The sequence below is a fragment of the Aegilops tauschii genome, chromosome 5 (genome assembly GCF_002575655.3).
Source record: "Aegilops tauschii subsp. strangulata cultivar AL8/78 chromosome 5, Aet v6.0, whole genome shotgun sequence".
NCBI classification, from domain to species: Eukaryota; Viridiplantae; Streptophyta; class Magnoliopsida; order Poales; family Poaceae; genus Aegilops; species Aegilops tauschii.
The window spans coordinates 384022498-384036476 of record NC_053039.3 but is presented as its reverse complement, the minus strand read 5'-3'; the positions used below and the strand labels follow the sequence as shown (position 1 = coordinate 384036476).

Sequence of the window (13979 nt, the reverse complement as noted above, 5' to 3'; positions counted from 1 at the left end):
CAGGTGCGGTAGCATGGCATATCGTATAGAGCCTATGGCTAAGGCATAGGGGACGACTTTCGTCCTCTCCCTTTCTTCTGCCATGGTCGAGCTTAAAGTCTTAACTTCACACCTTACAACTCAGGCAAGAACTCCTTCTTTGACTAATCCATCTTGAACTCCTTCAAGGTCATGTCAAGGTATGTGCTCTGTGAAAGTCTTATCAGGTGTCTTGATCTATCTCTATAGATCTTGATACCCAACATGTAAGCAGTTTTACACAGGTCTTCCTTTGAAAAACTCCATTCAAACAACCCTTTATGCTTTCCAAAAATTCTACATCATTTCTGATCAGCAATATGTCATCCACATATACTTATCAAAATGTTGTAGTGCTCCCACTCACTTTCTTGCAAATACAAGTTTCTTGCAAACTTTGTATAAACCCAAATGCTTTGATCACCTCATCAAAGCGTATGTTCCAACTCCGAGGAACTTGCTCCAGTCCATAGAAGGATCGCTGGAGTTTGCATACCTTTTAGCATCCTCAGGATTGAAAAAACCTTCTGGTTGTATCACATACGACCTTTCCTCACGGAAACCATGAAGGAAACTTTGCTTTGACATCCATCTGCCTGATTTCGTAAATCAAAATGCAGCAACTGCTAACATAATTCTAACAGACTTTAGCATCGCTATGATTGAGAAAGATTCATCACAGTCAACTCCTTGAACTTGTCGGAAACTTCTTTGAGACAAGTCGAGCTTCATAAATGGTGACATTACCATCAGCATCTGTCTTCTTCTTAAAGATCCAATTATTCTCAATGGCTTGCCGATCACCGGGCAAGTCCACCAAAGTCCATAATTTGATCTCATACATGGATCCTATCTCGGATTTCAGGGCTTCCAGCCATTTGTTGGAATCCGGGCCCACCATCGCTTCTTCATAGCTCATAGGTTCATCGTTGTCCAACAACATGACCTTTAAGACAGGGTTACCACTCAGAAGTTGTACACACCCTTGTCGACCTACGAGGTTTGGTAGTAACTTGATCTGAAGCTCCATGATCATCATCATTAGCTTTCTCTTCAACTGAGGTAGGTGCCACAGAAAAATCTTTCTGTGCTGCACTACTCTCTGGTTGAAGTAAAGGTTCAACAACCTCATCAAGTTCTATCTTCCTCCCACTCAATTCTTTCGAGAGAAACTCTTTCTTGAGAAAGGACCTGTTCATAGCGACAAACACTTTGCCCTCAGATCTGAGATAGAAGGTATACCCAATCGTCTTGTTTGGGTATTATATGAAGACACAATTTTCCGCTTTGGGTTTGAGCTTTCTGGCCGAAGCCTATCGACATAAGCATCGTAGCCCCAAACCTTAAGAAACAACAACTTAGGTTTCTTGCCAAACCACGGTGTTATCTCCACGGACTTAGATGGTGCCGTATTTAAAGTGAATGTAATTGTCTCTAATGCATAATCCCAAAATGATAGCGGTAGATCGGTAAGAGACATCATAGATCGCACCATATCCAATAGGGTGTGATTACGACGTTCGGACACACCATTACGCTATGATGTTCCAGGTGGCGTCAACTGTGAAACAATTCCACCTTGTATTTAGTGATTGCCAAAATCATAACTCAGATACTCTCCCCTTGATTAGATCGTAGGAACTTGAGCTTCTTGTTATGATGATTCTCAACTTCACTCTGAAATTGCTTGAACTTTTCAAATGTTTCAGACTTATGCTTCATTAAGTAAATATACCCATATCTACTCAATTCATCGGTGAAGGTGAGAAAATAACGATATCCACCGCACGCGTCAACACTCATCGGATAGCACACATCAGCATGTATGATTTCCAACAAGTCACTTGCCCGTTCCATTGTTCTCGAAAACGGGGTTTTAGTCATCTTGCCAATGAGGCATGGCTCGCATGTGTCAAGTGATTCAAAATCAAGTGACTCCAAAAGTCCATCGGCATGGAGGTTCTTCATGCGCTTTACACCAATATGACCTAAGAGGCAGTGCCACAAGAAAGTGGTACTATCATTATCAACTCTACATCTTTTGGCATCAATGTTATGAACATGTGTATCACTACGACCAAGATTCAATAAACCATTCACATTGGGTGCATGACCATATAAGGTATTATTCATGTAAACAGAATAACCATTATTCTCTGAGTTAAATGAATAACCGTATTGCAATAAACATGATCCAATCATGTTCACGCTCAATGCAGACACCAATGCAAACAACATTTATCTAGGTTCAACACTAATCCCGAAGGTAGAGGGAGCGTGCGATGGTGATCACATCAACCTTGGAAACACTTCCAACACATATCGTCACCTTGCCCTTAGCTAGTCTCCGTTTATTCCGTAGCTTTTGTTTCGAGTTACCAATATTAGCAACTGAACCGGTATCTAATACCCATGTGCTACTAGGAGTACTAGTAAGGTACACATCAATAACACATATATCAAATATACTTTTGTTGAAGTTGCCAGCCTTCTTATCTACCAAGTATTTGAGGCAGTTCCGCTACCAATGACCGTTCCCCTAATAGAAGCACTTCGTCTCGGGTTTGGGTTCTTGGGTTTCTTCACTGGAGCGGCAACTGGCTTGCCATTCATGAAGTTTCCCCTTCTTGCCCTTGCCCTTCTTTGAAACCAGTGGTCTTGTTAACCATCAACACTTGATGCTCCTTCTTGATTTCTACCTTTACAGCCTTAAGCACGATGAACAGCTCCGGGATCATCTTCCTTCGCATGTTATAGTTCATCACGAAACTTTAGTAGCTTGGTGATAGTGACTGGAGAACTTTTGTCAATCACTCTCTGGAAGATTAACTCCCACTTGATTCAAGTGATTGAAGTACCCAGACATTCTGAGCACATGCTCACTAGCTGAGCTATATTCCTCCATCTTGTAGGCAAAGGTCTTGTCAGAGGTCTCACACCTCTCAACACGGGCATGAGCCTGAAATACCAATTTCAGCTCTTAGAACATCTCATATGTTCCATGGCGTTCAAAAAGCTTTTGGAGCCCTGACTCTAAGCCGTAAAGCATGGCGCACTAAACTATCAGGTAGTCATCAGAACGTGTCTGCCAGATGTTCACAACATCCACAGACGATGCCAGAGGGGTTGGCACACCGAGCGGTGCATTAAGGACAGAAGCCTTCTGTGCAGCAGTGAGCACAATCCTCAGACTACGGCCCTAGTCCGCACAATTGCTTACAATATCCTTCAACTTAGTATTTCTCTAGGAACGTATTAAAACAAGGAGCTAAAGCGCGAGCTATTAATCCACAACACAACTCGCAAAGACAATTTAGACTATGTTCATGATAATTAAGTTCATCTAATCAAATTATTTAATGGACTCCCACTCAGATAGACATCCCTCTACTCATCTAAGTGATACATGATCTGAATCGACTAGGCCGTGTCCGATCATCACATGAGATGGACTAGTCATCAACGGTGAACATCTCCATGTTGATTGTATCTACAATACGACTCATGTTCGACCTTTCGGTCTCTTGTGTTCCGAGGCCATGTCTGTACATGCTAGGCTCGTCAAGTCAACCTAAGTGTTTCGCATGTGTAAATCTGGCTTACACCCGTTGTATGCGAACGTTAGAATCTATCACACCCGATCATCACGTGGTGCTTCGAAACAACGAACCTTCGCAACGGTGCACAGTTAGTGTAGCGACCAGACCTCAAACAGTCTGTGCTGCTGTGCACCAGTGTCATCCCTGGATCAGTAATGCTGACACGCACAGTACAAATGGAGGATTTATAACAGAGTAGCAATCACACACTTATTACAACGAATATCTCAAGAGAGAATAAGTATGATAAATATGGCTTAAGGCCATCTAATACGATAACAGCGGAAGGCTTGGAAGATAAGTGAGTCCATCAACTCCAACGGCATCACTGAGTATAAGACCACAACCTAAGGCACCTTACTCGTCGTCTGAAAAGTCTGCAACATGAAACGTTGCAACCCGAAAACGGGTCAGCACATGGAATATGCTGGCAATGTAACACATAGAGAATAATGAACATAATAATGCTATACTACATGCTTATATGGCTGGTAGAAAGCTCTATGGTTACAGTTTTGCGAAAAGCCAAATTTTCCCTACTGCAAAGGAATAAATTTTATTTAACTATCATGGTGGTTGTGAAACATTGAGAAGGTACCTCCAACTCAATCCCAATTAAGTATCATCATTAACCCAACAAAATTAATTAAAAGTAACATGGTGATGAGATTCATATGATAATCCAAGTACTAGATACTCAAGTTGTCCATAACCGGGGACACGGCTAACCATGATTAGTTTATACACTCTGCAGAGGTTTGTGCACTTTTCCCCACAAGACTCGATCACCTCCGCTTGATTCTCGCACTACATGATGTTTGAGAAACGGATGACCGAGACATAGTCTTTCAGAAGCGTAAACTCTCTACTCCGGGTAGACAGTACCACCTACAACCCCTACATCTGCTAGTCTACCTCTTCAAGAGCTCACACAACCTACTCAACTATGCTAGAGCCCATAATAGCTTGTGGCTGCACACGGAAGTTTCTAGCGTGAATAATCTCATGATCCCTTTGAGCCTGGGTGGCGGTCCATAGGATGATCACACGGGTACTCCGGGATATCCAAAAATACAGGCAGCACTGGGTTCTCCAGGTGCCTCAATCCACCCAGATGTGAGTTTTAGTTGCCACCTTAAGTAAACCATTAATTAACAATCTCACATCTGTCATGAATATCTCTCAAACCCAATCCACGTCTACAAGCATAACATAGCGATATAAGCAACGTAGAAGTAACTCCCAAGGGTTTGATAATAAAACAGGTAATAGGTACTACCTCAACTACTTCCCAATACCCACAATTTAATTTGATCCTAATCATGCAATGTTTGAGGGTTAATCTAATGCAATAAAACTGGGTAGTGAAAAGTATGATCAAAGTGTTACTTGCCTTGCTGATGATCCGCGAAACCTAGAGATTCAAAGTAGCAAGCGGCGCACTCCGGGTACTCTATCGCAAACAAACAAGCAAACAATAAGTACTCATCTAATGCACAAGTAAAACTCAAATAAAGATCCAACCAGAAAGTTCAACTTAAGAACTCCGGTTTGCAAAAAGATTCAACTCAAACGAAGCAACGAAAGTCAAACGGCGAAAGAAACAAGCTTCGTTTACTAATCTGGATCTAGGTCAAATTTTACAGTGGCAAAAACTTGTTTGAGTAGGTTAAACGGAAAGAGAATTTCGAGACGAAACTCTAGGCGCTTGAATCGCCTGATTCCGATAAACGAGCGAAAAGTTAAACAAAAACGAAGATCTGATCGGAAATCACGATTTGGAATAATCACGGAAAATCCGACGAAAAAGAAAAACTGACGAACAGTTAAACAAACGGACGTTCGTTAACAGCGACAATCCGACGAACACGTTCATTAAACGAACGGGTCGGTGAACGTTCACTAAGTAATAAAACCGAAAAAATAAACCGATCTAAAAAAAACTAGGGTTTCGGAAAAAAAAAAACCGAATCGGTTTTTTTTTAAAAACTGGGCTCGGCGGCGGCGGCTTCGGCTACCTCGGCGTGCAGCTCCGGCGGGGCTCCGGCGGGGCGGGCGAGGGGCGGCGGGGCTCGGGCGGCGGGAGGCGGCGGGCGGCGGCAGGTGCGGCGGCGGCGCGGGCGCTCCAGGCGGCGGCGGCGGGTGCGGGTTGGGGGCGGCGGGGTGAGGAGAGGTGGCGGGGCAGGGGGGTATTTAAGGAGGGGGAGGGGGTGGCGTGGAGGAGGGGGCAAGGCGGTGGCGGGCGGCGTGCTCGAGCCGGACTCGGCGGCGGCGCGGGAGGCGTGCTCGGGAGGGAGACGACGCGGGACGGGCCGGCCTGGCTCGGCTGGGCCTCGGCCCAGTCGGGCGCGGGATTTTTTTTAAAATATTCGCCGAATCTAAAAAAAATCACAGAAAAATAAATAAAAATCCAAAAATACTAAAACAAAATTTTCCCGTCTAATTAAAATAATTAGAACAAGATGAACATTTTCTTGGCCCAAAAATGCAGTTTTGAAAACGTGTAATTTTTTTAATGCAATTAAAATTGCAAATAAAATCCGAATAAAATCCAATATTTGATTTTAATATTTTTCCTCCAATATTTCCATTATTTTGGAGAAGTCATATTTTCTCCCTCATTTATTTTAATATGAAATATTTTTCGGAGAGAAAAATAATTAAAACCAAAAATCCTCGTTTTATTATTTGATAAAAATCAAATATGAAAAACCGGGAAAATCCCCAACTCTCTCCGAGGGTCCTTGAGTTGCTTAGGATTTATCGAGGATTTGCCAAATGCAATAAAATATGCTATGCAATGATGATCTAATGTATAACATTCCAAATTGAAAATTTGGGATGTTACAGTTAGGGGGAACACATCTCTTGAAATTTTAGTGGGGGTCATCTTATTTATGCTACCGTCGTTCTAAGCAAATAAGATGTAAACATGACAAACATCACATGCAAATCATAAAGTGACATGATATGGCCAATATCATCTTGCGCCTTTGATCTCCATCTTCGAGGCACAACATGATCACCTTCGTCACCGGCATGACACCATGATCTCCATCATCATGTCTTCATGAAGTTGTCTCGCCAACTATTACTTCTACTACTATGGCTAACGGTTAGCAATAAAGTAAAGTAATTACGTGGCGTTTTTCATTGACACGCAGGTTATACAATAAATTAAGACAACTCCTATGGCTCCTGCCGGTTGTCATACTCATCGACATGCAAGTCGTGATTCCTATTACAAGAACATGATCAATCTCATACATCACATATATATATATATATAATTCATCACATCCTTTTGGCCATATCACATCACATAGCATACCCTGCAAAAACAAGTTAGACGTCCTCTAATTGTTGTTGCATGTTTTACGTGGCTGCTATGGGTTTCTAGCAAGAACGTTTCTTACCTACGCAAAAGCCACAACGATGATATGCCAATTGCTATTTAACCTTCATAAGGACCCTCTTCATCGAATCCGATCCGACTAAAGTGGGAGAGACAAACACCCCGCTAGCCACCTTATGCATCAAGTGCATGTCAGTCGGTGGAACCTGTCTCACGTAAGAGTACGTGTAAGGTCGGTCCGAGCCGCTTCATCCCACAATGCCGCCGAATCAAGATAAGACTAGTAACGGTAAGCAAATTGCACAAATCATCGCCCACAACTACTTTGTGTTCTACTCGTGCATAGAATCTACGCATAGACCTAGCTCATGATGCCACTGTTGGGGAACGTAGTAATAATTCAAAATTTTCCTACATGTCACCAAGATCAATCTAGGAGATGCTAGCAACGCGAGAGAAGGAGTGCATCTTCATACCCTTGAAGATCGCTAAGCGGAAGCGTTACAAGAACGCGGTTGATGGAGTCGTACTCGCGGCGATTCAAATCGCGGAAGATCCGATCCAAGTGCCGAACGGACGGCACCTCCGCGTTCAACACACGTACAGCCCGGGGACGTCTCCTCCTTCTTGCTCCAGCAAGGGGAGAGGAGAAGTTCAGGGAGAACTCCAGCAGCACGACGACGCGGTGGCGATGGAGCTCGTGGTTCTCTGGCAGAGCTTCGCTAAGCACTACGGAGGAGGAGGAGGAGTTGGAGGAGGAGAGGGCTGCGCCAGGGAAGGGGTGCAGCTGCCCTCTCTCTCCCTCACTATATATAGGGGGAAGGGGGAAGGAGAAGGCACCCTAGGGGAGGGGCGGCGGCCACAGGGGAAACCCTAGATGGGTTTGGGCGCCCCCACCCCTAGGAAACTTGCCCCCCAAGCCGGGAGGGGTGACTGCCCTAGGGGAGGCGCCCCCACCTCTCCACGTTACGTGAGATGGGGTGGGAGGGGCGCACAGCCCCTTAGTGGGCTGATGTGCCCCCTCCCCTTGGCCCATAAGGCCCCCCAACGCTTGCCGGGGCCTCCGAAACCCCTTTCGGACACGCTGGTCGTCACCTGGTACCCCCGGAACAATTCCGGACTCCAATACCCTTCGTCCAATATATCGATCTTCACCTCCATACCATTCCGGAGTTCCTCGTCATGTCCGGGATCTCATCCGGGACTCCGAACAACCTTCGGTAACCACATACTATTTCCCATAACAACTCTAGCGTCACCGAACCTTAAGTGTGTAGACCCTACGGGTTTGGGAACCATGCAGACATGACCGAGACGTTCTCCGGCCAATAACCAACAGCGGGATCTGGATACCCATGTTGGCTCCCACATGTTCCACGATGATCTCATCGTATGAACCACGATGTCGGGGATTCAATCAATCCCGTATTCAATTCCCTTTGTCTATCGGTATGTTACTTGCCCGAGATTCGATCGTTGGTATCCCCATACCTCGTTCAATCTTGTTACCGGCAAGTCTCTTTACTCGTTACGTAACACATGATCCTGTGGCTAACTTCTTAGTCACATTGAGCTCATTATGATGTTGCATTACCGAGTGGGCCCAGAGATACCTCTCCGTCACACGGAGTGACAAATCCCAGTCTTGATTCGTGCCAACCCAACAGACACTTTCAGAGACACCTGTAGTGCACCTTTATAGTCTCCCAGTTACGTTGTGATGTTTGATACACCCAAAGCATTCCTACGGTATCCGGGAGTTGCACAATCTCATGGTATAAGGAAACGATACTTGACATTAGAAAAGCTCTAGCAAAATGAACTACACGATCTTGTGCTATGCTTAGGATTGGGTCTTTTCCATCACATCATTCTCCTAATGATGTGATCCCGTTATCAACGACATCCAATGTCCATGGTCAGGAAACCACGACCATCTATTGATCAACGAGCTAGTCAACTAGAGGCTTACTAGGGACAATATGTGGTCTATGTATTCACACATGTCTTACGGTTTCCGGTTAATACAATTATAACATGAATAATAGACAATTATCATGAACAAGAAAATATGATAATAACCATTTTATTATTGCCTCTAGGGCATATTTCCAACAAAAGGTACACTTCCTTTTATCTACATCATTTGCTCTGATGCATATAGCCAAGATACATGTAACTCATTGCTTGCTCTGACATGCTTATGCATTCACATGCTCTCATGATTGCATACATGTAGGGGGAGCCTATGCATGTTACATGTCTTTCCAAAGCTTTACTTGTTACTCTTCATATATTTATCTAAAGCCTTGATGTATGTTGTCATCAATTACCAAAAAGGGGGAGATTGAAAGCACAAGTGCTCCCTGGGTGATTTTGGTAATTAATGTCAACATATCTCTTGTTGGACTAATACTTTTATCTAGTATATTTCAGATGAGTTCAACAATAGGGTGGCAAGGACAAGACGATGTGGAACCCCTTCAAAATGCTAAGGACAAAGATTGGCAAAGGCTCAAGACTCTTCATTTTCATTTTAGTGATCCAAGATCACATTGAGTCCATAGGAAAGCCAATACTATTAAAAGGGGATGAGGTGTTGCTTAATGGTCTACTTGCTCAAAGTGCTTAATGATATAGCTCCAAAATCCTCAGCCACTTTCTCATTTCCACATCCAAAACCTAAAGTCAAACTCGGCCCCACCGATTTGATCTATCCGGCGCCACCGAGTTCATTTGACCTAGCCACTGCGAGAAACCCTAGACAATTCGGTCTCACCGATCGGGATCTCGGTCTCACCGAAATGGCTTTGCAAACTCTCTGTTACATGTTGTAATTATTTCAGTCTCACCGACATGTGCAATCGGTCCCACCGAGTTTGCTTGACCAACTCTCTGTTTGCGCTTTGCTGAAATCGGTCTCATCGAGTTCATGCAAACGGTCTCACCGAGATGAGGTTTTGCCCTAACCCTAGCACATCGGTCCCACCGAGTTGATCATGTCGGTCCCACGGACATTCCTAACGTTCACATTTTGATCTAAATCGGTGTCACGAAGTTCTTCTATTCGGTGTGACCGAGTTGGGTCAAATGTGTGTAACGGTTGGATTTTATGTGGAGGCTATATATACCCCTCCACCCCTTCTCCATTCAAGAGAGAGCCATCAGAACGTGCCTACACTTACACTACTCATTTTCTTAGAGAGAACCACCTACTCATGTGTTGAGACCAAGACATTCCATCCAACGACAAGAATCTTGATCTCTAGCCTTCCCCAAGTTGCTTTCCACTCAAATCATCTTTCCACCATAGCCAAATCTGTGAGAGAGAGTTGAGTGTTGGGGAGACTATCATTTGAAGCACAAGAGCAAGGAGTTCATCATCATCACACCATCTATTACCTTTTGGAGAGTGGTGTCTCGTAGATTGGTTAGGTGTCACTTGGGAGCCTCCGACAAGATTGTGGAGTTGAACCAAGGAGTTTGTAAGGGCAAGGAAATCGCCTACTTCGTGAAGATCTACCTGAGTGAGGCAAGTCCTTCGTGGGCGATGGCCATGGTGGGATAGACAAGGTTGCTTCTTCGTGGACCCTTCGTGGGTGGAGCCTCCGTGGACTCGCGCAACCATTACCCTTCGTGGGTTGAAGTCTCCATCAACGTGGACGTACAATAGCACCACCTATCAGAACCACGCCAAAAATATCTGTGTCTTCATTGCGTTTGCACACTCCAATCCCATCCCTTTACTTTCTTGCAACTTGCATGCTTTACTCTTTCCGTTGCTTATACTCTTGCCATGCTTGCTTGAAATGTATTGTGAATGCTTAAACTTGTGCTAAAACTCCACATCAACTTGAAGAACTTAAAAACGGATACTTTTGCTTGTTGAGGGTATAATCACCCCCCTCTAGACACCTCTTCTCGATCCTTTCAACCGATCGGATAGTTAGCTCTTGGTTCTCTCCAGGATAGATACAGAAAGACACTGGTGTTGCTGAAGCTTTAACATTATGATGAACCTATGCAAAAGGATATGCAAATTTCATTTATGGGGTAATCCAAATGGACAGATTCAATTTTTTTGATGCAATAAAAAGCAGCTGGGAGCATTTTATATGAATATTCATGAGCCCAAACATGTGAGCATATATGTCTTGAAACATGTTTGAAGTGGTCCACAATATTTCATTTTACTTGCAACACAATTCTTGGCTATGGAGATTTATTGCCATACCTCTGTAGCACGACTGCCAGTATCATCATTCCTTGGAGAAAATCTAATCCTTACAGTAGTAATGTCAACTGGTAGTACCAACTCCACAGTTTTCTCAGCTTGACCAATATTTATCTGGAAAGGACGACAATAATAAATCAGATAAAGAAACAAAAATCCAGGAAATATAGCCATTCAGTGACACCTGCAGTAGTGGAATGACCGTTTGGCGATGGAGCTAGTGCTGAATGGGTGACCTAAGAGCTGAGTAAACTTCCTCCAGATTGAGTAGATTTTGAAGGGAACAAATTTGGGCTAAACATATGGCCTTGCTGCTTCCATCAGAACAATTAATCAATGAGAACACACACCAACTCGTATGAATGAAATGCATCATGAAAGAATAATTTTCTATAGGAATACTTACAGCAGAAGATGTATCTGCAGGAGCTGTATATGCCGCTGTGTTATTGGATACATTTGCCCAACATATAGTAGATGGTGCAAAAGAGGAGCTTGAAAACCATGATGGCTTGTGGATTGGCTCGGGAGTGTATGAAGATAATGGTGACTGGGGTCCTGGAGGGCGCAACCAAAATGGGTTGGTGGTAGTGCTGAGGATTGCAGTCCCACAGGTGCTGAGGATGGCTCAGGAGAGTATGAAAACAATGATGGCTTGACAGGATTTGTGAAGGCATTCACTGGGGGCTGGGGCTGCGAGGAATGATAAGCCCAAGGAACTCTGCTCTCCTGTAAGTTGAAACCACCTGGGGAACACACAAAACTAGATTAGTAATAAGAACCTAATAAAACAAGTACATAATGAAAAAAACACAAGATTCAACAGTTATTAACCATCACTTGTCATATAGGCCCAGGGCACCATGAGCAGTACCGTGTTGCTTTAATTGAACTAGTCAAGTTCTTGCACATTAGGTTAGGTCTCTAGAGGATTGAAGATAAATTAGGAAGAAAATTAATTAAGTATCAGAGTAAATAGTACCCCCTCCGTTTCTAAATATAAGCCTTTTTTAGAGATTTCAATATGGACTACGTACGGAGCAATATGTAGTCCATCTCTAGAAAGGCTTGTATTTAGAAACGGATGGAGTACAATAAGAGAGTTAAGACTATGAGATGTATTATATGTCTTGAGTTGCAAGTTATCCTTCTCCTGTGCATAAATCCTACAGATCTTGACCATCACAACAACCTGCTGAGACCTCATAGAACTTATCAAAAATCTAAACAGGACAAAAAGTCTAAAGTGTTGGAAATACTCAATATCTTACCTTTGTCTCCTTTCTTATAATCTTCATGTCGAAGCTCCTCGTGAGATTTGCTCTTGAATACTGGCATTGCTGAAATAGATACATAGTAATTACGTTCAGGATCATCACCAGGAGTCCTTGTCTAAGCAGAAACCCTGCTGCCTTTTTTAGACACTCCTACCTAAATAAGATGTGAAAAAAGAAACAGTGAAATAACTTATAAAATCTCATAATAAGTCAACTCAAAGAAAGAAAATTTTACATCAAATTGAAAAAAATTAAGTACCAATAAGTCAACTAAACCTTGAACCAACCGTATTCAAAGAAAAAGGTTAGACTCATTTGACAGTGGTTTTCCCCAGTTTTAAAACTCTTATTTCAAAATAAGCTAACTACTTCAATTACTAATCATGACTGAAGGTGTATTGTTATTGTTAGAAGGCACTACTGCCCATAACAAATAGACAAAGTAGATTATGTAGAAACTTGCATGAATATTAGGACCAGATTAGTGCATCACGTTTTGAGTCAATAGATCCAGAAATAGTAAGACAGAAATGGTATTTAAATGTGCGTTGACAAATTACAATGCACAACCAAGTTTACATATTCAACTACACCCTCCGATCCAAAATAAGTGACATGGTTTTAGTCCAAATTTGAACTAAAACCACACAACTTATTTTGGATCGGAGGGGGTATGTTTAATGACAGCGGCTGAAAATGTAAGAGACTGGGTCAACTATAATTTGTGAACACATGATGAACTAAATGTAACACACAAAGAAACCACAAAACTTACGGATTTGGCGCTTCCTCGCACCAGTCACATTTTGTCTTCTTCCTTCCTTTTCCCTCTTGGCCGGACCTCGCCGGAGAAGAACTGGCCTCACCATCTATCTTAGGGGTGGGGGGGGGGGAGTGCAGGGGATCGCCGGAGTTGTTTTTCGATGTTGCGGAGCTTAGAGGGATGGCCGGGGCGGCAGCCGGCACGGCGGCCGGTACGGTGGTGGTTGTGGTGGTGGTGGTGGTGGTGGGGGGGGGGGTAGATGGGAGAGCGGGGCGGCGTTAGCTGCCGACCGCGGGGGCCGGAGGCAGGCTCTTAGGCCGCCGGCCTGGCTGCGCTGGGAGGTAGAAGATGAACAGTAACGCAATCTATTTCATCGTTGGATGAAGATCTAAGGGCTCTAGATCAAAGTGACTGACGTAGTTTTATTTCAGTTAACTGACGCATAGGCGGTCCCCAGGGCGACGCTACGCGTCGGCCGGCGGATCTTTTTAGCGGCCCGTCCTTTTTCCTTACCAATGCAACAGAGACGGTGTTGCGGAACTCTTTGCAACAGACATTTTGTTGCAAAATCATTTGCAACAGATGTTCTGTTTCATAGTTTTTTTTTTCTCTGTCTTAACTTTTTTAAAACACGAGTGTTGTTGCGGAAAGACTTCTGCAACACAGATGATGTTGTGCAGAATTTTTTTCAGCTTAACTTTTTTGCAACATAGATGTTGTTGCGGAAGAACTT

The 13979-nt window shown here is 43.6% G+C and overlaps 1 pseudogene; it reads right to left on the bottom strand.

The window, feature by feature from the left end:
* The window catches only part of LOC109786112 (uncharacterized), a 28784-nt pseudogene extending 16075 nt beyond the window's left edge, over positions 1–12709 (bottom strand).
* Between the last annotated feature and the right edge of the window lie 1270 nt (positions 12710–13979).